At 43.9% G+C, this 25060-nt stretch overlaps 1 protein-coding gene across 1 annotated transcript in view; it reads left to right on the top strand.

Moving 5' to 3' along the window:
- Window positions 1–5018: 5018 nt before the first annotated feature.
- Window positions 5019–25060, top strand: part of GABA-B-R2 (gamma-aminobutyric acid type B receptor subunit 2) — a 237520-nt gene continuing 217478 nt past the window's right edge. Inside the window, exon 1 of the mRNA XM_033473525.2 lies at window positions 5019–5853. The gene's annotated coding sequence lies outside the window, so the exon portion shown is untranslated. The remainder of the gene's footprint in view (window positions 5854–25060) is intronic.

Below are 25060 nucleotides of genomic sequence, written 5' to 3'. Positions count from 1 at the left end.
AGCCGCGTGGCCGACCACCTGGCGGTCGAAGGCGCGAACTAAGACGGCGCCTGATAGCAGGCAGGCTGGTTATCGCGGCTGCAACCGAGACGCGGTGTAAAAAATGCATCGCGTAAGTGCACGCCGGCATTAAACTGCTGTTTTATGGATACTACGAAAAATTCCTTTCTCACGTTTTACAGGAACGTGACGACGGGACACGGTGTTATCTTCGTCGATTCACACACAGCGGCGTCCGCTGCTCCGAGGGTACAAGGGCGCGTCGCACGCGCGAACGAGGGGGTCGAACGATATCGTTTTTCGGATGCAATAAGCGTCGCTATCCTATTTAATGAAGGAACAACTGTTGGACGTTAATAAACGACAATTTACGCGGGGCGGCGTGCAAGCACGAGCGGATCGAACGTGTCGACTCGGGGATGAATTTTAGTTCGCCGCCCTTCCCGACAGAGGGTCGCAGCGATATTCGGCACACGTTCGCGTTACCCGATACGAATACATAATTAAATAATTAACTAACTCGCAATTAATTTACTCTTAATCGAGTAATACATCATTTAAGCCGAGAGTCCCGTTACACCGGTTAAGGTGCATCCAGCTTCGATGCACCGGCGAGACAGACCGGTTGCGGGGCGCGATATTTTTCGGAAAAACGTGAATATATCAGGGGAACAGTCGAATCGAACTGGTTCGAGGGCCACTGAAATTCGAGACCGAAGGGTACGTTCAATTTGTAAGTGAATAAATAAATAGGTGAATAAATGACAAGTTCAATTACCGACGGGTTAAACACCCTTTGTTACGGCGAGAGAAAGGAATAATTACTATGCAGATTTTATGCGTTTTACGGGAAAAATGAGTGAAAGTAATTTAATACGGTGGGCGGATTAAAATTAGCTAAGAGCGTTGTTGTATTGATTTCAAGCTATTGAAATGATCAAAGAAAAACACAATTGTGAAACGGTGGCTTAAAATAGAGGTTTCAAGCTTTAATTTAGAGGAAAAGACCACGCGCCGCCGTAATTGGCACGCGTGGGGAAACAGCAACAAATATGCGCCAATTACGGTGGCTAGTAGGATTGATTTTCAGAATAAATTCTACTCGATGTACATAATTTTATTACTATGCGCTAAAATGAATAGTTTATCATTAATTACCAAAATATAAATGAAATAAAATATAAGGCTCGACGTTTTCACAAGTTTCCCAAAATATTCAGCAGAAATTTGCGTATGTACAAATTTCGTACCTCCTTCTGATACTTCGGATAGCGATTAGAAGTGAACGAATCGAATACTCCGTGTCAAAATTGACCCGGTCTTTGCCTTGCAAAGGCTGAAAGCTGCTCGGCTGCCGAGCCAACGAGCACACGGAAGCCACGAGTCGCATTTCCGCCGAGGAAAACAATCACTTCGAATATAAAACTACATAAAAACGAGCCGCAGAGCTCGAATAATCGCATCTCCTCTCCTCAAACTGTCCAGTTTTGTGTACAATCTGAGCGTCAATTAGGGAGAATTTACCGTGAAATGGAACGAAGACTCATCTCGCGAGAAAAATGGAACTTTCGCCCGGTCCGATAATTAGATAGCGCCGAAGATCAGCGGATTACAGTTCCGTTTCGAGCGCGGCTGATTACGATCATCGACGTCTTCCCGAGAGAGTCGACAGTCGACATCTCCCAGGGAATCGACGAAGCGAAACCTTTTCTTGAGAAATCACCGAGCCCGCGGATCGGGATCGAAGCAAAGCGAAGAGTCTTTTAGCGATGAACGTTACGTAGATACGAGGCGAGGCCAGATACGATCGGGGTTATTTGGCCCGCTGTCTTTCACGGGGCTGCAGATAGGGGATGAACGGCAGTTTCTGGCTAGCGACGTCTCCGGGACGAGTCGGGGTGGAACCGTAGTCACGTTGAAGATCATAATCCTACGACTGTAGTCATAAACCTGCGAGCCCCGGCATGGGAAAAATCGTGCATCAAGAGGCGGGGACATCCAGGAGCTAGTTATCGAGCAGCCAACCGAATGCGCTCCATCTTCGGCGATCAGCCATTTAAATTCTCCCGGGACAAATTCAGATTACCTAGAAGGGAGGATAATAAAGCGGACCGGTTTAAACAGCTCCAACTTGTGTCCATGTTGGGGAATCCAGATGAAATTAATGCATCGAGCGAGGGCGTCCGAGAGAAGGCAATTATTCAGCCCATTGTTCATCCGTTCGGTTCCTCCAGTTACAAATTCAGACAGATCGTCAACTGCAGAGAATAAAAGAGACCAGTTGAAACAGCTTCAACTTGTATCCTCGTCAGAGCATCCAGATTGTGAGCTAATACACGCAGCGAGGACATCCAAAAGCTGGTTATGAAGCAGCCAACTACAGATCCCCTATCTCCGCTGATCATCTATTCGCTTTCTCTGGGTACAAGTTCAGGCAGATCATCTGCATTAGAGAACAAAGCAGACTAGTTTAAGCAGCTCCAAGTTCTGCTCACGTTAGAGTGTCTAGATTGAACTGATGCATGGGCCGAGGACATCCAAGAGCTAGTTATCGAGAAGGCTACCACAGATACCCTATCTGCACTGTTCATCGGTTTGTTTCCTCAGTCGTACAAATTCAGACAGATTACCACACCACCAGATGACAAAACAGACTGGATTAAACAGCTCCCACTTGTGTCCACGTTAGAGCGTCCAGAGTAAACTAATGCATGGGGCGAGGACATCCAACGGCTAGCTAAGAAGCAGCAAACTGCAGACATCCTACTCGAACAGTTAATCCATTCGCTTCCTCTGGCTACAAGCTCGGACAAATTACCTACGTTGGACACAATAAAACAGGCAGGTTTAAATTGTTCCCACTTGTGTCCGCGTAAGAGCATCCGGATTAAGCTAATGTATGGGGCGGGGTTAAATCCAAGAGCTATTTATCGAGGAGGCAACCAGATATGCCCTGTCCCCATCGGTCATCGATTTGCTTACACTAAGGACAAATTGAGACACAGCAGCTTTGGATAGAACTGGGCAAAGTAAGGAGTCTTGCTAAGGCTACTCGGTTGGCAACACTTCCCTCGGTTCTAGTCAAATCCAGCAACTTCCATCGCAACCGGGGGATAAGTTGCTCCACTTTGACCAAACCAGTGCAGTTTGTTCTTTATCTTACTTAAGCTCAGTGTTACTACAAAGTAGCCTTAGCAAAAGTCGTTAGTCTTCCCGGTTCTAGACAAATCCAGGACCTTATACATCGCAACTCTGTCATCCTTGGAATATCTAAGTGGGGATACTTTGATCAAACGGGTCCCTTTTGCTTCTCATTTTAGTCTCAGTAGCAGTGCTAAATAACTTTAGCAAGATTCCATACTTTCTCCACTTCTAGACAGATCCAGCACCTTTAATCGCAGTCCTGGGATGAGTTGGTCCACTTTGACCAAACCAGTGCAGTTTGTTCTTTATCTTACTTAAGCTCAGTGTTACTACAAAGTAGCCTTAGCAAGAGTCGTTAGTCTTCCCGGTTCTAGACAAATCCAGGACCTTATACATCGCAACTCTGTCATCCTTGGAATATCTAAGTGGGAATACTTTGATCAAACGGGTCCCTTTTGCTTTTTATTTTAGTCTTAGTATCACTGCTAAATAGTTTCAGCAGGACTTCGTACTTCCTTCACTTCTAGACGGATCCAGCACCTTTAATCGCAGCCCTGTGATAAGTTGGTCCACGTTGACCAAACCAGGGCAGTTTGATCTTTATCTTACTTAAGCTCAGTGTTACCTCAAAATAGCCTTAGCAGGACTCCTTAATTTTCCCGGCTCTAGCTAAAGCCAGGACCTTACATCTCCACCCTGTCATCCTTGGAATATGTAAATGGGAATACTTTGATCAAACGGGTCTCCTTTGCTTTTCATTTCAGTCTTAGCATCACTGCTAAATAGCTTCGGCATGACTTCCCTGGTACTTCAGCAGGTACTTCCCTCGGTTCTAGTCAGAACCAGCACCTTTAATCGCAGCTCTGGGCTACATTGGAACACTCTGACCAAACCAGTTTCGTTTGTTCTTTATCTCAATCTTAATACCACTACTAACAATAAGCAACCTTGCCAAGACTCTCTCGACTTCCAGTCAAATCCAGCAGCTTCCATCTCAACCCTGTTGTAATATGTAACTAGGAATACTCTGATCAGACCAGTCCCGTTTGCTCTTTATCTTAGGCTTAGCATCGCTACTAAGTAGCCTTAGCAAGGCTGCATATTCTCCCGACCTCCAGCCAAATCCAGCACCTTCGTCGCCCGACCTGCGACTAAGTAGGACCACTTTGATCAAACCAGTCTCTCTCTCTCTCTCTCTCTCTCTCTCTCGTCTTCTGTCTCGGCCTCAGCATGACCGCTAAGTAGCCCTCGGCATGGCTCCTTATTTTCCCCACTTGCAGCCAAATCCGGCAGCTTTCGCCGGAATCCCGCGTCTGCTCCACATTAGAGTACCCGGAGCGTTAGCACGGTGCTTAAACAAACCCAAAAGGATTGTCCACCGCGTAACCCGGTTGCGCGTTGTTTACCGAAAGAGGAGCCCGGCCTGGCGTGGTCTCTCGAGGCCGAGGACACTCGCGTGCTGCGAGGCGCGGGTTGAACAGCTATTGCGAGCGTGTTCGGTGTGTCTCGGGGCTGTTCCGGCGAGACGTACGACAGGAGGCGAGGCTAAATCGAGCGACATTCCTCGGCGGGGTCTTGCTCGCCGTGGCAGACGGCACGAGCCGAGTCGGGCCGGGTCGGGTCGGGTCGCGTCGCGTCGCGTCGAGTCGAGTCGAGCCGAGTCGAGTCCGGTCGAGCTTGGAGTCGCTCGAAAACTTGCGGCAGAGAGAATATCGAATGCCCATCGCTAGTCGGTACACGCGAAGTAGAGCACGTCGACGGTGGGTACACAGGGGTGAAGGAGCGAGGGTGGCGTCAAGGCGCACGCTCGGAAGGGCGGAGGAGGATCGTGTGGGGGGGCATGGGGTGGCTGGCAGTTCGGAGGTCTGTCAGGGGTGGGCTGTCAGTTTACCGGACGACCGTGTGAGCGCGCTGCCGCGCAGGACCAGCCCTCCATTCGCGCTGCATCCGGCGAACGTGACCGCTCGGTCGCGGTCGATCCTCCACCGCCGCGAGTCCCTCGGGCTTCTCGGCCCGATCTTTCTGGGCCGATCAGGATTTAAAGACTGGCCCGCGCCGATCCGCGTTCAGTCGCCGCGACCGCCGCGGTAATCCTCTCGCGATCCGCTCGCGATCAGCCAGCGCTCTGCCAGCCGCCGCGCCGTGTGCAGCGCCCCGTGGCCCTCGTCCTCTCCTCTCGCGACTTTTTTTTTCGGGAAGCAGGCTCGGAGAGGACCGGCCCCGGGGCCATGGTCCCCCGTGATCGTGCCGCGGCAGACGACGCGGCAACTCGACCGCCTATCGACCGCCCTCACTGACCGGTCCGTATTTCGCTCTTTCCGACCTCTCGCACGCCGCCTCCATCTCTAGATCATCCTCTCTCTCGCCGTCGATCTGCGAACTTTCACGCGACCAGCGAGACGGCCGATCGCACGAGTTTTAAAGAGAACCAGCCGGGGGAGAGTGTCCGAGAGACTGTGCCTCTGAAAACAGATCGAAAGAGAGGGAGAGAAATAGTTAGATAGATAGAGAGGGAGGGGGAGAGAGGGGACGACAGTGCGCGGTGTATTACATTTTGTGGATGGTATCGTGAGCCAGCAGCACAGCGATGGGGGTGGCGACCAGTATATCAGACGTTCTCACCGCGAGAAGTCCGCCGGGAAGATAATGCAGATAAATGCCTCCGGAGGAAAGGGAGAAGAACACGAGACCAGGATTACACGCTGTCAGGTAAGCGGCCCGTTTCTTTATTTACTCGTTCGAATCACGTCGCTCCCACCCCTTCTCTCTCTCTCTCTCTCTCTCTCTCTCCCTCCGACGGCCACCACGGAATAGATTACCTTGTGTCGTTCCACGTTAATTATTCATACCGGCGACGCTGACGCACACAGAGACGACGCGCCGCGACGTTTCAAAGGACCCGACACACTTCGAACGGAATCAAACGCTTCGATCGCTATCCGTCTATGCCCCCGGGGAAAAAGGACGATCGGCCGTTTCCTCGTGCCGATGAGCCCCTCCGATGCCCCCGGGGTACACCCTGCTGCTACCTCTAATCTTGTATCGCGGGACACCCCGAGACCCCGAGGTAATCGAGGCGTCGCGAGGTCGTAAGATCTTGAATCTGGGATTGCGTTCTTGCTTCCGGAAGACGCGGGGCCTGTTTACGACGGCACGTCCGGCGGCCCGTAAGCTGCCGAGCCAGTTGCATCCGCGATCAAGCATCGACGTCGGCTCGCGACACTCGGCAATCTTGCGGCTCGACCTTTGACCCTTTGCAGTCCGGTTTATAATTCGCTGATTCGCGTTGTATCTGATGTCGAGGTTTATGGACACGTTGATGGTAGTAAGAAGAAACGTTGATTTTATTAGCGTAGGTTATACCTTTGTTATCACCATTATTCCATTGGTTACGTGTAAACAAATACGGTGGCCCAGAAAAGTGTTCGTATGCGTTTTAAAATGTAATACATTTTTTGAAACTGGACTAGGTGACTTTGATATTGTTTAGATGATGCTGGGACTAGTATACTAGACAATGACCAAAATGTTCTTCTTTCTTTCTTAATTTTAATTAAAAATTTTAATTTTAAGTTACTTGTAATGACAAAAAGAAACGTAGAAAACTCTCGCTTTGTAACCTTTTTGTCCTGAGCTTGTAACAAAAATTTAAGAAATGCCTCTCGTTGATCTCAGATACTTATGTATGCGTTTCTCATTTTTCTCTATCGTTCCAAATAATAGCAAAATTTCAAAAAGACATTTTGCTCATTACAAAAAACCATATAAAAAAAGTTCAACTCACTTAGTCCAGTCTCAAAAAAGTTATCGCGTCTTACAAGGTGTACGAACACTTTTGCGACCCACTGTATGTCTCGACAGCCTCCAAAGGGTTAACTCCGGGTTCCTCGCGTACCTTCCGACGATCGAATGGGAAAGCTTGCTGCGGCAATGTGACCGACGGCCGAAAGATTCCGGAGGCCCGAAACGGACCGAATCGCCGCGCGGAATAATTGATTCGGCGGTCCGTTCTCTCGGCCGAAGAAGAGCGGCATTTTATGGAAATAAGGCGGGAGGGTTGCTCGTCCGCGCCGGCAAAGGGTTGAGAAGCACTGCGACGAATACAGCGAGAGCAGAGCAGTGTTATCGCGGAGGGCCAGCCGCGGCTGAAAAAGCGATCGAAAAAATGTGCGTTCTCCGGTTTGCGGGGACGCGGGTTCGAGCATCGCCACGGCCAAGGAGAGCTTCTGTTTACCATCGGGTGCCGCGTTCGGACGTTTCGGATTTCCAGGCCGCGTTCCGTCGCACGGCCAACGAATTACCCGTTGGGTCAACGTTCCGACGTAATCGCGAGCCTCGGTTTCGTGAACGGGAACAGTAAAGTATGCGGAACCGCTGCTCCTTTCGCGCTCGCCGTGCCGCTGGCCGCAGCGTTGCCCTCCCCGGGGCGAGATAAACGAAAGCACGGAGGCAACAATAACGTCGCGAGCTTTGTGCGGAATCGCGGCCTGGCATCGTCGATCGACCGATCTCTCTCTCTCTTTCTCTCTCTCTCTCTCTCTCTCTCTCTCTCTCTTCTTTCTTTCTCTCCCACTCTCTCGGCGAGACCGCGCGACCCTAACCCCGATTCAAGGTTTCGTTAGATTTGTTTTTTATTCCACCCCCTGTGACGGAGCTCTTTTCTTCGGCGAAGGACGCGCGCGAGTCGGCTAGCACCGTGATTCCATTATTCACGAAACACGGTGGATATGGTTGTTAAGTATACCTTTACATCGCGGCCGGGGCTCTGTCGGGCCGCGTTACAATGGGCCGAGAGGAGGGAGCACAGCCCGGTTGTACAGAGAGCACGGCTCCGAAACACGTAAAACGAAACAACAGCCCGTATAATTAGTTACCATTAAACCAGGCGCGCTTTGATTCGTCTAGCTGGCAACTAGCGAGCCACTTCGGAGCGCGCGCACTTCCTACGCGGAACTTGTTACTACCCTGCGTTCCCTCGAATTCGGTCGCGGCACGATATAACCGCGGATTTTATGCGTTCGCGGCGTAAACGAGTGTTCGTGATTTAAAACAGTGGGAAACGGCCGAGGGAAACGAGGAGAATGTCGATGTGACGGCTCGCGGGCTCGCTGAAAATTGTTACGGGAAGGAGAACGTGGTTAGAGGAAGGATCGAATGATTAAAGGAAAGAGCAAATGATTAAAGAAAAGAGCAAATGATTAAAGAAAGGAATAAATAATTGAAGATGGGAGCAAATGGTTAAAGAAAAGAGCAAATGATTAAAGAAAGGAATAAATAATTGAAGATGGGAGCAAATGATTAAAGAAAAGAGCAAATGATTAAAGAAAGGAACAAATGATTAAATATAGAATTGAATGATTAAAGAAAAGAAACAAATAATTCAAGAACAGAGCAGATGATTAAAGAAAGGAACAAATGATTAAATACAGAATCGAATGATTAAAGAAAGGAAAAAATGATTGAAGACCAGAGCAAATGATTAAAGAAAATAACAAATGATTGAAGAAAAGAACAAATGATTAAGTAAAGGATCAAATGATTAAAGAACAGAATAAATGATTAAAGAAAGGAACAAATGATTGAAGAAAATAACAAATGATTAAATAAAGGAACAAATGATTAATGAACAGAGGAAATGATTGAAGAATATAATAAATGATTAAAGAAAGGAACAAATGATTAATGAACAGAGGATATGATTGAAGAAAATAACAAATGATTAAAGAAAGGAACAAATGATTAATTATAGGATCGAGTGATTAAAGAAAGGGACAAATGTTTAAAGAACAAGGCAAATGATTGAAGAAAATAACAAATGATTAAACAAAGAAACAAATGGTTGAGTATAGGTTTAAATAATTAAAGAAGGAATAAATGATTAAAGGAAAGAGCAAACGATTGAAGAACAATGCAAATGATTAAAGAAAGGAAAGTCGTGCTTCGCTCCTACGGCTCGCAATTTAGATACACAATTTTTATTTTGCGTAAAGATCCACAGTTTAAAGTTTACAATATAACACTGCGTCTTGTAAATATAAAACCATCGAAAAATTTGCAGTTTTTATGCATTGTAGTAGCTAATATAACAATTAGGTTGCAACTCTCGTGTAAAATAAAAATTATCCAAGTTAATTGTAAGACATATATAAATTAATTAGCAAGTTCTTTAGTCCTTCAATAACTTTAACAGATTACAAATAAATTAAGATATTATTAAATATAAGATAGGTTATGTTGGCCGTACATGAAAGTTATACAATGTGATCTTTAATTATCAATTTCATATTAATTGCATGGCGAGTTGTGAAGAAGAAATCAACGGAGCTATTTGCACGAATTGGTTGTACATGAAAGTTATAACGTGATCTTTAATTATCAGTTTCCCCGTTAAGTTGCAGGGAAGAAATCAACCGATTCCTTAAAACGTTTAACCGTCGCCAATAGTTGCTTCGACACACAATTGTAGCAAGGAATGTTAACGTTTCGTTCTGTTCTGATGCTTCCCCATATCTGTTCTGCTCAGTTTGTTGCTGTTAAGATGATTGGATGTAGCTTAAACGGAAGACTGGCTCACGGATAAGTGACCCGTTGAAAACGTTTCGGGACGGGGGGGGGGGGGGGCACTGAATAAAACACAAAGATCGCAAACTTCGCGATGCTTCGAAACTCTTCGGTGAAAGTTTAATTACCGAAGTAGATAACGTCTGAATCCTGGATGCTGTTTAAAGGCGAATAGGAGTTTAGAGCAGATGCTCCGTTTAGAGCAGACAACAATGCTCTTACCTCCAGCCCCAAAGAGTCGGATAACGTCTTAACTCTAGGGCGCGACCCCCTCCTATTTTTCGGCGCAAGTCAAATCAAATCAAATCAAATCTTATTTATATTATCTTCAACATGTAATAAAACCTTTTATATATATTATTATTATTGTTGTTGTTATAAGTTATATATTACTATTATTATATGTTATATATTACTATTATACTTTATATATTATAGGTAATAATTAAACGGTATGATTATATATTTTTATTATTATTATTATTGTTATAAGGTATATATTACTATTATAATATGTTATATATTATAATTATTATGCGTTATATATTATAGGTAATAATTAAACGGTACGATTATATATTATTATTGCTATTATTATGTGTTACATATTATAGATAATATTTAAAACGGTATGATTAAAAATTTGGTGGAGTTGTCGACAAACTCCGGGGGTTGTTTTAGGGTTAACAATTGGCCGGCGGGCCTTCTTAACAAAACTATAACTTAGTATGCTTAGGATCACTTATAATCTTATTTACACATTTTTGCAACATATTTTAGTTAACGCGCTGCTTCTATGCACATTAGTTTTGCTATAAACCTTGATGAAACACGTGAGAACCTAAATTAACCCCTCAACGAAGACATATACTTTTCACACGTAGATATGAAAATATCTTAAACATTATAACGTTAATTCCCTAACATTAATGTAACAAATTAAATAAAATTAAAAATTAAATAACCTTATTATCATATAAATACATTAATACAAAATTATAAGATACCATTTGTTATTAAATATATGGTACAATTGCAATCAATTATTTTGCACTCGACCAGCTATCCCGAGGGATTAATTATCAAGAAAAAGAACTAGATAGTCGGATAACAAGATTTATAGTCCGGTTCCCATCGTCCTCGCTGTCCGAGGGCCAACGTAGCGTTGATTCCCGACCGAACGAGAACAATGCCAACGCGAACGATAATTCGATAAAAATATAGGAATTCTTGGGCGCCACAGCGTGTTGGTTCGGCAGCGTAGAGCTGCGAATTGCTATGAATTCCAAGAGCGAATCAATCGGAGGTGCCACATGCGCCCGACGGAGCGTCTCGCCTATGAAGTCGCCGGGGTTTTCGGGCGTCGCGAAAGACAGCGGAAGGATGAAATTACAAAGCACAGCTTGCAGACTGACGGCGCGGTATGCTCGGATATGTGGAGCACGGGGACACGGGATCCCGGGGTCCCGGGATCTCCTGAATACCTCGCGGCATATGTAAGATATTCGCCGCGGAAGAATTAATACCGGAAACTCGCGCTGGTTGAAACTCGCTCCGAAAGCAGCTACCCGACGATATTTCCTCGACAGAGTTAGCGAGAGAGAGAGAGAGAGAGAGAGAGAGAGAGAAGACGCCGTCGTTTCACGCGACTCCTACGCTCTCGCGTTTTAACGAGAACTCGCAGCGACGCAGGTGGGGGCCCTGACGGCGCGCTACCTTTGCCAAATATACTTGTATCCGTGTTTACACGGCCCCTCTAACTAACCGCGCCCCTGGCTGCCAGCGGTTCCCTCGCGACGGGAAGACGCGCCGGCAAAAACACGAATTTCGTTTCGCTAAAAAAGAACCCTCCGTCACGCACGGCACACAATACTTTCACTGTCGCTCCCTCGGGAATTATTTATTTCCTTCTTTCCTTCGTTATTTTTTTCTTTATTTTCTTTCTCTTTGCTTTTCTTTATTTTTTCTTTATTTTCTTTCTCTTTGCTTTTCTTTATTTTTTCTTTATTTTCTTTCTTTACTTTTCTTTCTTTATACTTTTCTTTATTTTTTCTTTATTTTCTTTCTTTACTTTTCTTTTTATTTTTTCTTTATTCACTTCTTTGTCTATTTTCTATTTATTTTATTTATTTTTTTTTCTTTTTTCTTTAGTTCTTTTATTTATGTTTGGCGGTAATAGTCTGTCCGTTGTTAGAGAAAAGGAGAGGGGAGACGCGTTTCGTCCGGGGCCTGCTAGATGACTCATCAGTAAGGCTATCCTAGCGGGCCCTTGCCTTAGACGTGGGGGTATCGGTAGGAAGGACGAAGTCTGTATATATAGGAATTGAGGCGGATCGGTTACTAGCGGGAAGAGGAGCCATCTGCTGGCGGGTCTGGAGGTAGCCGCCACATATGTTTTTCTTTATTTTCTATTTATTTTTTATTTCTTTCTTTATTTCTTCCATTATATATTTTCTTATTTTTTATTTACTTTTTCTTTCTTTCTTTTTTTCTTTTTATTATTTCTTTATTTTTTCTTTCTTTCTTTCTGTTTTATTTAACTCTTGATCTTTTTCTTGATTTATTTCTTTACTTCTTTCTTTATTTCTTTTTTCCTTTATTTCTTTCTTTATTTTTTTCTCGATTCATTTCTTTTCTTTCTTCTCGATTTATTTCTTTACATCTTTTTTTCTTTATTGTTTATTCATTTCCTTTGCTCCTTTATTTCTTTCTTTATTTATTCATCCAGTACTTAACCTTTCGCATCACGATCTCGTATAGTTACCGATACGTCAATATCCTGATCGTCTCTGAACGATTTCAACGAAACGAAACTATAGCAACCGTGTTTCCAAATTCCTTCGATGTTTCGTATTCGAGCCATTTCTCTCCAAGAAATCCATAAAATCGCGCGGTCCGGGTAATCGTCTAGAAAAAAGTTGCCGAACTCCGCCAACGTCTGATCGCCTCGGAAGATCGTCGGTGCGGTGGAAGCGCGATCGTCGATGATCGTCGTCGACGGCGACGGTTCGCGGGCTGGTTGCGGGCATAACTCGTTGAATGGGATAACGATCGAGAGATGGGATATAATGGCTAGTGGCGGTGTTCGCGCGGCTTTTCGGTCGCCGATAACGCTCTCGAGTTCTACCAGGATAATAATCGGGTAACGATAACGATTGTCCGCGATCGGGCGTCTGCTTCGGGCCGCGCGGCCCGATGTGCGGGAGTGGTTTTCTGCGTCGGCGGCGGGGCGGCCCGCCGTTTAAAAACGCCCTCTAAATTTATAAAAATCGATGGTCGTCCGGCGACGAGCGTCGCGAGCCGGGACGCGAAGGATCGGCCGAGGAAATCCGTGAAAAATCGTCGGCATCTCGCGATCCAGCGATCTCGCTTGCGGCTCGCCTTCGCGATCGACCGACCGGTCGAGCGATTCGGCGATATCTCGCGAGCTCTTGGCGCGGGGACGCGGACGTTTAACGGAATTTTACCGTGACACGAGCCCGATAATTTACAGGAGTACAATTAACATCACTCGGGTTCGTCATAGCTGCGGGACCGTGAAATCCGTTCCCTTTCAATTAACGGTAATTAGCGAGCGATTCGATACTCGAAGCGCAAATTGCACGCACAACTCCGCTCGCTTCCGCGAAACGTGTTCGAACGTTCCCGCCCACTGTTCGAACACCGTTTTTCTCTTGCGCCACTCGATGCAAGATGAATCGCCGTTACCTAGCCTTGTTTGTATAATTAAAAACAGGTTCGTCCTGCTGCTCCACGGGTCGAAGGATGTCATTATTATTGTTATCATAATTATTATTACTGTTATTATTATAATTATTAGTACTGCCTTTATTGTTATAATTATTGTCACTGTTATTATTAATTATATATTCTATGGCTTCACCGGTTTCCCTAAATTACAGTCGGGTGCAAATATAGAGCAGCGGAGCCGGTTACTGTGGCGTGGTCAATTGCTGTGCCTTTGGTTTGTTTTCGAGCATAATTAACTTTCTATTTGTCGAATAAAATTCGTTAAATTTTCTTATTCTTTCATCGCGATTATGTTTGGATAAAAACATTTAATACGCACATGTTAGTTACGGCAATGTTACGATAACACTTCTTCAAAATCATACTAACTGCCTCATTGTTACTTTTACGAACAAATATAAAACATCTGTTTCTCGTGCACCGCGAATCTAGTGTTAACAGCAACAACAACCGAACAAACAAATACTTCACTTAACCCCTTGGGGACCAAAACTATTTATTTCCAGTTTACACACTGCCAAGTCCCGACTGTTTTTCTCGGACGAAGAGAAAATTTTTACTGAAAATTTTTCTATCAAATACAGAGAAGAGATATTCATTTTTTAAAATAAAACTTCGTTGATATATTTTCATCGAAACAATCGTGCCTAATTCTTCCAATGTTTCCTGCCAGATTTTACGGTTTTATTGATTTCTGCCGCGTGTATAGTGGCATTGCCCCGTTTAGGGTTAAAAATCCGACATTTCATTCGATCACCAACCTAATAAACCAAAAGCCATTGCTCTTAACCCCTTGCACTACGTCGAAACTCTGAAAAAGCCTTGCCAAACTTGTCCGCCGGAATGGTCGGTAGGCGGAGCTCGAGTGGTGCAATTTGAAACACGACACCTTAGTGATATAATATTAATTGATGTTATAAAATAATTCTAATATATAAAATATATATATATTTTTTATGTATTATAATTATTTTATAACATTAATTAATATTATTATTATTAGATATATTATATAAATCTATATTATTATTATAATGTAATTAATATTATATTATATTATTATTATATATTATAATTTTATATATATATATATATATATATAAAATAATTAAATATCCTACTTCATTAAATTAAATTAAATTAAATTAAATTAAATATCAAACTCGTGATACTCACGTTTGACCGTTAAGGGTTAACATTTCGCCGGTAACCGATCGATGTCGCGTTCGATCCAGGGAAAGTTCGCGATCGGTACACGCGCGGAGTTTAGGAATACCGGGGCGATGGATCATCGTGAATCGAGGCCGACACCGGAGAACCGTGGTCCCGAATTTGACCAATTAACGGGAAACCGTTTACTGCGTCGATTCATCGGCGTTACCCCGACGTCCCCGATTCCCGAGCCTGTTGCTTCGGGCCGAGGCAAAGTTCAAGACGTAGTCGGGGCGAAGTCTTTACACGATCGACAGGTCGGCCAATTTCATTAAATTATCGAGGCCTAAGTCCCGGCGGATCATCATCGGGGTCATTCTATACGATAATCGATAACCGCGGCGACTCTCCGGGTTCCGGCGACGCGTGTCCCCCCTCTCGCCCACCCCCCTCTTCCTCCGGCAATCGTCGCGTCGCTCGCGGATATTGTAAAAGTTCCGGAAATCTTCGCCGACAGCCGGACTCGAATCTCGAGCGGCGATAAAGTGCGTCGTCGACGAGGGGTCGATGCAATTGCATCCACTCCGGTGTTATTGCGACGGCCTTTGCATCGCTGGTAATTATTGGACTCGTCCCGGTATTTTCGCCGATGGAACGCGCCGCGTTCGCCCGCCGCCCGCCGCGTCCCCGCAGCGAGCAATGTCCGGGCGAAACGGCTCCGGGACGTGACGAATGATAAAACGCGAGCGAACCATAGAAATACGAGACAGCCGGCAGGAAAGTTTTTTTCAGGATTTCGTCCGGCGACGGGGCTGCCGGATCGAAATATTCCGCCGGAATGAGATTGTCCCTGTCGGCGAACGTGTCCCGGAAGTCCGGTCCGAGTATTGAATCTTGCTGCAGCGAGACGGAAAGAGACAGATATAGATAGAGAGAGTGGGAGAGAGATAAAAGGAGACAAAGAAAGAGAAGAGGGAGAGAGAGCGAAAGAGGGAGACAAAAGATAGATAAAAATAGAGAAAAAGGAGAGATAAAGAGACAGGTAGAGAAAGAGAGAGGGAACAAATTGATAAAGAAAGAGAAAGAGAAAGAGAGATAAAGAGAAAAAGAAGATATATAAAAAGAGAGGAAGAATGAGAGAGAAAGAGACAGATATAGAAGAAGAGGGAGAGGGGGGAAGAGAAAAAACAGGTAGATAAAGAGAAAGAAGGAAAAAGGAGAGAGAAAGAGACAGGTAGAAACAGATAGAGAGAGGGGGAGGGACAGAGAGAAAATATAGATAAAAAGAGAGAATGAAAGAGTGAGAGATAGAGAGGGGGGAGAGAGAAAATATGGATAACAAGAGAGAAAGAAAGAGAAATAGAGAGAAAAAAGATAGATAAAAAGAGAGAAAAAAGAGAGTGAGGGAGAGAGAGAAAAGACAGATAAAAAAAGAAAAAAAGTGAAAAAAGAGAGAGAGAGTGATAGAAAGAGACCAGCAATATAAAAAGAGAGAAAGAAAAAGAGAAACAGAGGAAGAGAGAAAATATAGATAAAGAGGGAAAAATAAAGAAAGAGAGGGAGAGATAGAAAAAAGAGAAAGAGAGAATGAGAGAAAGAGAACACATATATAAAAAGAGAGGAAAAAAAAGAAAGATAGAGAGGGGGGAGAGGGAGAAATATAGATAAAAAGGGAGAAAGAAAGAGGGAGCGAGAGAGTAGGTCGGCTTACTCGAGTAGGCCACGTGGGAAACCGAGCTCATCGCGTCACGTATCCCGTGGGGGTAATAACCTGCCACTCGGTCGCAAATAATAAAACACACCGGTCACCTACGCACGCGCGGATCATCCCGATTCAACGGATCGGATAAAGTCCGATCCGCGACCCGGAACACCTAATCAACGCTGATCCACCGTAATTACCGGGCACCCCGCTTCCAAGGGATGAACCAGAACTCCCAACCTTCGGCTGGACACGAACAGCGGGGGAATTTGCTGGCGGCTAGGGTCACAAATTCCTCTTGTCTCACGGACCTGCCAGCCGACCTTCAATCTAGCCACCATTCAAGATGCTCTGTTTCCCTTTATTTTCATATTTATTCGATCTCTTAACGCTTCGCGCTCCGATTTCAATTTAATGTGACCGATATTATATCTTGAATAAAGTGTATTTTGATCTGAATTCCTATTATAAATATTTATAAATGTAAATATACAAATGGTTATATAGAATACAAAATATTGTATTTGCAAATATTTATACGTATATACAACAAAATTATATTATTTTAAAAATTAATTCGTTATAATACTTAAAAACGATGATACATAAACTTAATTTAAAGTTATCCTCCTGTGGAATATCAATTAATTACAGATTGCTCTAATTATATCCTCTAAATTATTTAATTTGAATGTTTTACGTTTAATCTATTAACTTTTATGGTAATTCTATAATAGGCTAATTCTTGTTTTATTATTAAATTTTATCAAATTATAAACATTTAATTATTATAATAGTTATGTTACAAACATTTCGCCTCGACAACAAAAATTCATTCAATATGTAATGATTAAATTATTATACTATTTATATACTATTCACTATTTACTAAATTATACTATTAAAATTTTAAAAACTATATAAATTAATATATAATAATGGTTTAATTGATAATAGTTCAAACAATAGTATAATAATAGTTTAATATGCCTTTAGATGCCTGCACTAAATTAACCAGTCCTCAATTAAAACATCTAAATCGAACTCTCATTTAAATACAAACAAATATTAACATCGCGGCAGAAGATCGTAGAACAACGTCCAAATGAAAATGACGCGAACCCACGGATCTCCGACTTCGAGCATAAAGGAAGCACTTTTTCGGACGATCTGCGAACAGCTTTTCCGAACTGTTTACCCAGATGGTATTTCCCAGAGGTCCACCGTGCGTTCCGCTTCGCTGTAAGAGGATCGACGGTGTGTCGTCGGTCAGGGCTGGCGCGTCGGCGGTTTCACTGCGTCCCTTTTCTCGCGCACCGACGGAAACATGAAAAGTTAGATGATCGACGTAAAAATGCTCGCGATCGTAAAAACGTGGGCGGCGGTTCTTCCCGGCGGGGTGGCAAGGGACGCGGCGCGACGCGCGCGAGTCGAGTGGACGTTAACGCGCGAATGAAAAGCGGCTCGAGGACTCTCGCCGAAACGCGGCGCCGCGCCGGGACCCGGTTGTGTCGTTGCTTGTTTCGACGCCGCGAGTCTATATCAATTCGGCGAGCTCCTTTTTTTCGACGACGACGACGACGTCGACGTCGACGACGGTGACGATGATGGCACCGCGCCGAAAACAATGCGCCCGAATTTGATCGGTGACCGAATTAATCGACCACCCGCCGGCTCGTCGTTTCGGCCCAATTCCGTTCAACGATCGCGGCGCATAGGCTGCAGGTGCACCTATTACCGCGGTGACAAGCTCGGATTGCGCTCTTTTGCACCGTTTCCTGGCAGAATGATCCCTGAACGGTTTCTTGTCAAGATTGATGCGCGTCTTGAAACGCGGAAGAAATTGCCGACAGTGGAAATGCGACCTAAGATAAGAAAAATATCGACCATCGAATAAATCATATTTTGTACGAGTTACCGCGGGCGAAGCTGTGTCGTGTACCAGTTACTGTGCGCGTCGCTGCGGAGTCAGATTTTGTGTAGAAAAAGCTCTGTCGCGGTGAGCAAAACCGTAGAAAACTGGCGACCAGAGGAGGCGAATTTTTGTGCGAAATAAAAGCTGTCCGCGTCGGTTTGCGAACACTGTAAACTAAGTAGCATGTTCGCTTCGATAGATTAAATATAATGCATTCGGATTTTTCAATCCTTTTAATTCCATTAATTCGTTCTACTTTTAATCCTTCTCTAACTGCGACTACCAAATTTTGTCATAAATGCATAAAAACCGCGGTGTCCACTCGCGGCGATAATGGAATGGAACGGTACTTGTGACACAGTGTGATAAATTGAAATTATTTGTGGCGCAAATTTTCCGACGCACGCGAATTGTTTGTTCAAGCTCTCTCGTATTCGTTATTTGCCACGGAAAACTTTTCGTATTCGAAAGCAACGCAAAGCTGCTTACCAGAAAAGATGTGTCATTTTTCATTGTTACCGAATTTCAGCAATTTCAGTTTTCCGATTATGTGTTCTGTTGAGCTTCACTGGACTTAAGTTCTTCTAATTCGTTCCATATTTCTATAATCTCTTTCTTTAACTTTTTAAGATCTATCAAATGCGGAAATCTTATTTTTGAAATTTTTGATGATAGTTTTATCATATGTTTCTGCCTGGATCTTGTTAAAAAACTGAAGAATATTTCACGTTTTCACATTTTCTTTATAGGATTTTATACCTAGAACTGGTCACAGTAATTGGGGCACAGTAATTGTAACAGTAATTGTACAGTAATTGAAGCACAGTAGTTAGATCAGTACACAGAAATTGAAGCACAGTAATTACACCAGTGTACCAATTTGGTACACAGTAATTAGAAATAAAATAATTATTGCACAAGATAATTAATGTTTCATCTTTTTAAGGGCACAGTAAATGTTCAAAAACTATATTGTCTATTTTGTTAAATATTTCGTATTCTTTATATATATATATATATGATGTCTTTTATTTATTTGATGTCTTTTATAGAAGTGCGAATTTTTTCATGACAAATATATATATATATAAGAACATATAATTTAAATGTTTTAAGAAGTACGATATATACGTAAAAAAATTTATTTGATCTGTCGAAAATTCCTGATGTCATTTTAAGGGGCACAGTAATTGATACACTCACCCTATTCGTGACTCCATATGGCACTTGTTATCAGTGTGAAGGTTAAAAAATTACGAATGACACCAGGGTGACGTGTGCGAAAGAGCGAGAGCGAGAGAGAGAGAGAGAGGGGGGGTTTGGTTCTTCGACTCTTAGTTGCGTGTAGCGTTTGGCCGCGCGGCGTCCGCTTAATTTCGTAAACGTGGCACACCTGTTGTCGTTAATTTCGTTGAAACTACGTTTCGCGGCTCGTTGCCGAGCCATTGATCCGCCAACCGACCCGGACCGCGGGTTTACCTCTGCGCGAGAGCCTTTCCATCTAATCGGACGCTTCATTGTCGCTTTGCGCCGTTTTGCATCGCTTTCGAGCCAGGCTGCAGCTTCCAGAAAGGAACCGGCGCACGGCTTTGCTGGGTCACTGACCAAAGTTCCCGCGGTTCTCGCCGGGTCAGTGACCGCGGCTGCCGCATTTCTCGGTGGGTCAGTGACCCGGAGAGGACACCGGAGACGGCGGTCAGTGACCTAACGAGGGCGTCGCAGGGGTATCGGGTGTCGCTGAGAGTGGGTTATGAAGTCAAGAGGCAGCAACACGTGTTTAGCGTTGACAGATGGAAACTGTGCGGGAGTTCTACGCCAATGTCCTGCCACTGTGCCACGATCGCCGTTTCCTCGACAGCCGGGCTCGAGCGTCGACGCCTATAGCTACTTTATTTATCGAATATGTGCGGCTATTTCAATAAATAATCGACAGCTTCCCGTACATATTCAATAAATAAATAAATAAATAAATAAGTAAATAAATACATGAAATTGATCGGGAAGAGCTGTTTCGTGTTCGAAGTTTTAATTAACGCTGTACGAGACCGTCGTCGACAAGGTGATCATGTTTCACGCTGGCAGCTCGTGTAACACGTTCCCGATAGGAATGAGCAGGCTACTGATTCGTAAAAAATCGACAGTGGATTCGCGGTAATATCGAAGGGCCGGTGCCCAATGGCGCGCGCCGACCTGCGATTAGGTTACAGCAATATGATAGCGGCGATCCGCGCGGCCCGTTGAACAGCGTTCGCCGATGGGGCTCGCCGAAGTCGGCAGTCTCGAAACGGGATACTGAGCAATAATTAACTATCGAGCGAACGTTTCGTTTCGTTAGGCTTCCCATTAGCCGATATCGATCGGACGGGGGGGCCGATTCGAATCGAATCGAATCGCGTCGAATCGCGTCGCGCTATTCGAATCGAATCGAATGCGAAAGGGGCGAGCACCGCCGCCGCGTCGTTGCTCCGCGGACGCGTGGCGTGTACGGTTGCGGGCATCCGAGTTGGAAAATTGGAAGGTACACGCTGTCAACTCGACGTCGAGGCGATGATTCGCAAATAAAAACCTGTGGGCAAGCTGTTTGCCCGCGGCTTCTATTCAGCCGCGATGACAGCTGACGTTCCGTTTCGTTTCGTTTCGACTCGTTTCGTCTCGTTTCGGCTAATTCCGCTCCGTCTCGTTTCGACTCGCTCCTTTTTCACTCGTTTTGACTCGTTTCGACTCGGTTCGATTCGTTCAACTCGCTCGTTTCTGGTCCCGGCTCGTTTCAACTCGTTTCGTTTCGTAACGAATTTCGTAATCGGACGAATCCCGATTCCAGGTATTTATTTATTTATTTATTTATTTAGACACTGGACAGATGCCCTCATAATTTTCTATAGAAATTCAACATAATTATTTATTTATGTGTTTATTCAGTGCTTAACGAGCATAGACCCTTTAAGAAAAGGTCTAGAAGAAGAAAAAATAAAAAAAACACAAGAGCAATCGACTGCAGTTTTTTAATTTAAGTTGTTTTAAGTTACTATAGTTAGCTTATTTTTTATTTAACCTTGCATTAAAAAATCTAACCATCTGCTGTATTTTTTATTTTATAACTGATGGGTAACGTCCGCGACAAATTCAATAAATAAATGAACAATAAAAATAGGAGATAAAAATGAAAATGAAAATAGAAGTGAACAAAAAATGGGCTTTCTTTGCGGCGTGTAATCTCAGCTTGCACCCTGTCAGCTAATGATTATGGGGAATAGTTTTTAACTTTAATTGTGATTTGTTTATATATATAATGTAATAAGTTATTATTCATTAACATGCATAATGTAATAATTTTTACAATAACGAAAACAATGGACTCGAATGAAACGTCGAATGAAGAATCATAGGAGTCCCAAAAATACGGAACCATTTCGGGATTTAATAGATGAATGAAACCACATGATTACATTACTCGGTTAATTGAATCCACGTTCCGTATTACTGTTATTGCTGCAAAAGCCGCGGCTATTATATATTAATCGTAATATGTTGAACAATTGTGCCGCAAAGTTGTTGCACGACGAAAAACAATCGTTATTTGTTTGTTAAACTCACTGGCCGGAAACTGTTGAACTAATTTAATTATTCTTGAAATAAACGCACGTTGATACTAATTAACGTTCGTTTATTTTTAATATCCCGTTACGTAATATACCCTTGCATGTGATATTAATACAAATTTCTGACGGCTTTTACTTTTTGCAAGAAAAATTGCAGTGAAACCATCGAAACGGGTATTTTTGAACACGTTAATTTACTTATCCCTCAATTAACAGAGTTGTCAAACATGTAAATAAATTTGTAATAAATTTGTAATAAATTTGCAATAAATTTGTAATAAATTTGCAATAAATTTGTATTACTCGCATCCTCTCACGGTATTTGCACTATGTATTTCCGAACGAAATCGCTGTTATATATTTATATTCTATAATCGAAATGGTATTTTGCCCGCTTAAATAATAAACAAATATTAATAATAACGATAAGAATAATAAAATAAAACGCGAATAAACAGCATTGACCATTCTTGTAATATCCTTCCACGTAATATGCCTCTGTGTATGAATAAAAATGTGTATCCCTGTTTATCAATACAAATTTCCGGTGGCTTTTCTCTTGCAAGAAAATTTGCAAAAACCATTCCGCCGAGATTTTTCGAACACATTTCGCTCAAATAAACGCGTATAAAGAATAAACAACGATGATTGTTTCTGTGGCATCATTTCACGTAACACGCCCTTGCGTAGGATATTAACAACAATTTCAGAGGGCTTTTATCTCGCAATAAAAATTGCAAAAACCATCGAGCCGTGAACTTTCGCGCGGCAATCCGCGTAAAACGCGGAGGAACTCGGATTGTCTGCGGGGAATAATTCGCGCATCGATTGCGAAACCCGTTATTACGGGTTTCCGGATCGAGATCGGGATAAAGACGGGGGCGTCGCGGCGGAAAACGAAAGTGCTGCAGTTAGTTTCTGAAATTGAGAGAACGTTGTATGGAACGGCGGGGGCTGAAGCCGCGGTGACGTCGATACGACGAGACGAGACGAGACGAGACGAGACGAGACGTGATACGACGAGACGAGACGCGACGCCGAGCCGAATTGGAAAAAGCAAAGTCGTCGCAAACCAGGGAACCGAATGCTCGCAGTCGCGGCCGCGAACCCGCTGAAACAGCCCATTGTTCACGCTCGAACAATGCTGTCTTTGTCGCGATGTGATTAAACCCTGAATAAATTTTCTATTACGTTGTTCTACACCCGGTTTCCCTCCGTTTTCAAATGCTCGCTTTCTCCTCGACCCCCTCCCCCTCTCGCCATACCCCTTTCCATCGCCACCCCGCGCCCCGCCCGCTCTTTCGCACTCGTTCGTTCCCCTCGCGACAATGCCGACGCGAGAGCGCCCTGAAAATTAAGCCGACATTGGCGTCACCGGAATTTCGAGCGCGATTTTCACGCGATACGATGAATTCCGACGCCCGGCCTTGCTACCTAGATATTAATAATAGGAAAATCTATTGAGATGCGCGAGTCCTTTGAGACGCGGCCGAAGCAAAACTCGAGTGGGATCCTCGATTTCCAGAGAGCTTGCGCTAACGACGTTCTTCTTCTTCATCGACGATTTTATAATAATAATAATAATAATAATAACAACGTTTATTCTTTAACGGGATCAACCCTTTGTTATACGATACGAAACAATGGCGGGTACACGAGCAAGAGTGTGGAATAACAATTATGGGAATAATAATGATAGCAGTGACAATGGAGGAATGACAGTAACACAGGAATTAAATTTAATGGATTTAAAAATTAATTATTTAATGTTATTAGAAGCTGGAATGTGTATCTTGCGTTTACTTTGTATTCTGTCATTTTCATTTTCGTTTTCATTTTCATTTTCATTTTCATTTTCATTTCCATTTCCATTTCCATTTTCATTTTCATTTTCATTTACATTTTCATATTCATGTTCATTTTCATTTTCATTTACATTTACATTTTCATGTTCATGTTCCAGTTCATTTTCATTCTCATTTTCATTTTCATTTTCTTTTTCATTTTCATTTTCATTTTCATTTTCATTTTCATTTTCATTTTCATTCTCATTTTCATTTTCATTTTCATTCCCAACCCTTCCGACAGCAGAATATAATTGCGTACAACAGTTTAATACAGAAAATACAAGTCGGAACATCTCTGGGAGTCGCAGAAATAATTTACATTATTGCTAGAGTAGTTTACATAACTGATAACTCTGTTAAGACAACTGCGACGACCACCACCCTAAAGGGTAATTAATTCCCGGCAAACGGGTTAACCGAGAGGGGCCGAATAGCAAATTAGAATCGCCGAAACCGATGGAAATGGACATATATAAAGGGGAGGGCCGATCGAGAGAGATGCAACGAACGAGAGAAACGAGACGAATGAAAGTGCAGGAGCGCAACTAAATAAACGCGGCGGGAGAACCGTGCTTACCTTGCTCGGCGATCGCCGTCGAGTCCTCGCAACCCGATGTATAATTGTTGAGCGTATTCTAATTGCACATTGACGTCAGAATTTCCATGTCGCTCGCCGGGACGGCGGCGCTGCATTCCGCGACTTCCGGCGCACCGCAGGTAAACGCTTTGTTTTTCACGAGAAACGTGACCTTTGCGGCCGAGGATTCCGAGGCTCGTCTAACACGCGTTCTTCCATTGTGTACACACGTCCGCAAGGTGGTCCCGCGCGCCCTCGATTATCGATCATCCGCGCGGCGGTTCGCGTGTGTCCGCGCAATACGTTACCGCGGTCCGTCAACATTTACGTAGCAGAACATTCGAATTTAGCACGCGAATCCGCCTACCGACTGCCACCGCTTCAAGGTGCTTTAATTTTGAACTATCTGCTAATCGACTCTCTCTCTCTCTCTCTCCCTCTCTCGCAAGCTTTCTCTCTCTCAATCGCTCTCTCACTCGCTCGCTCGCTCTCTTGCTCGCTTTCTCACTCGCTCGCGCTCTCATTCGCTCGCTTTCTCTCTCTCAATCGCAAGCTTTCTCTCTCTCACTCGCTCTCTCACTCGCTCGCTCGCTTTCTCTCTCGCTCGCTCTGTCACTCGCTGGCTTTCTCTCTCTCACTCGCTCGCGCTCTCATTCGCGCGCTTTCTCACTCGTTGGCTTTCTCTCTCGCTCGCTTTCTCTCTCGCTCGCTATGTCACTCGCTTGCTTTCTCTCTCGTTCACTCTGTCATTCGCTTGCTTCCTCTCTCGCTCTCTCTCTCTCTCTCTCTCATTTGTTCTCTCACTCTCTCGGA

The sequence above is a fragment of the Megalopta genalis genome, chromosome 3 (genome assembly GCF_051020955.1).
Source record: "Megalopta genalis isolate 19385.01 chromosome 3, iyMegGena1_principal, whole genome shotgun sequence".
NCBI lineage: Eukaryota > Metazoa > Arthropoda > Insecta > Hymenoptera > Halictidae > Megalopta > Megalopta genalis.
The sequence above is the reverse complement of the archived record's forward strand: the minus strand, read 5'-3'. Positions and strand labels throughout refer to the sequence as shown.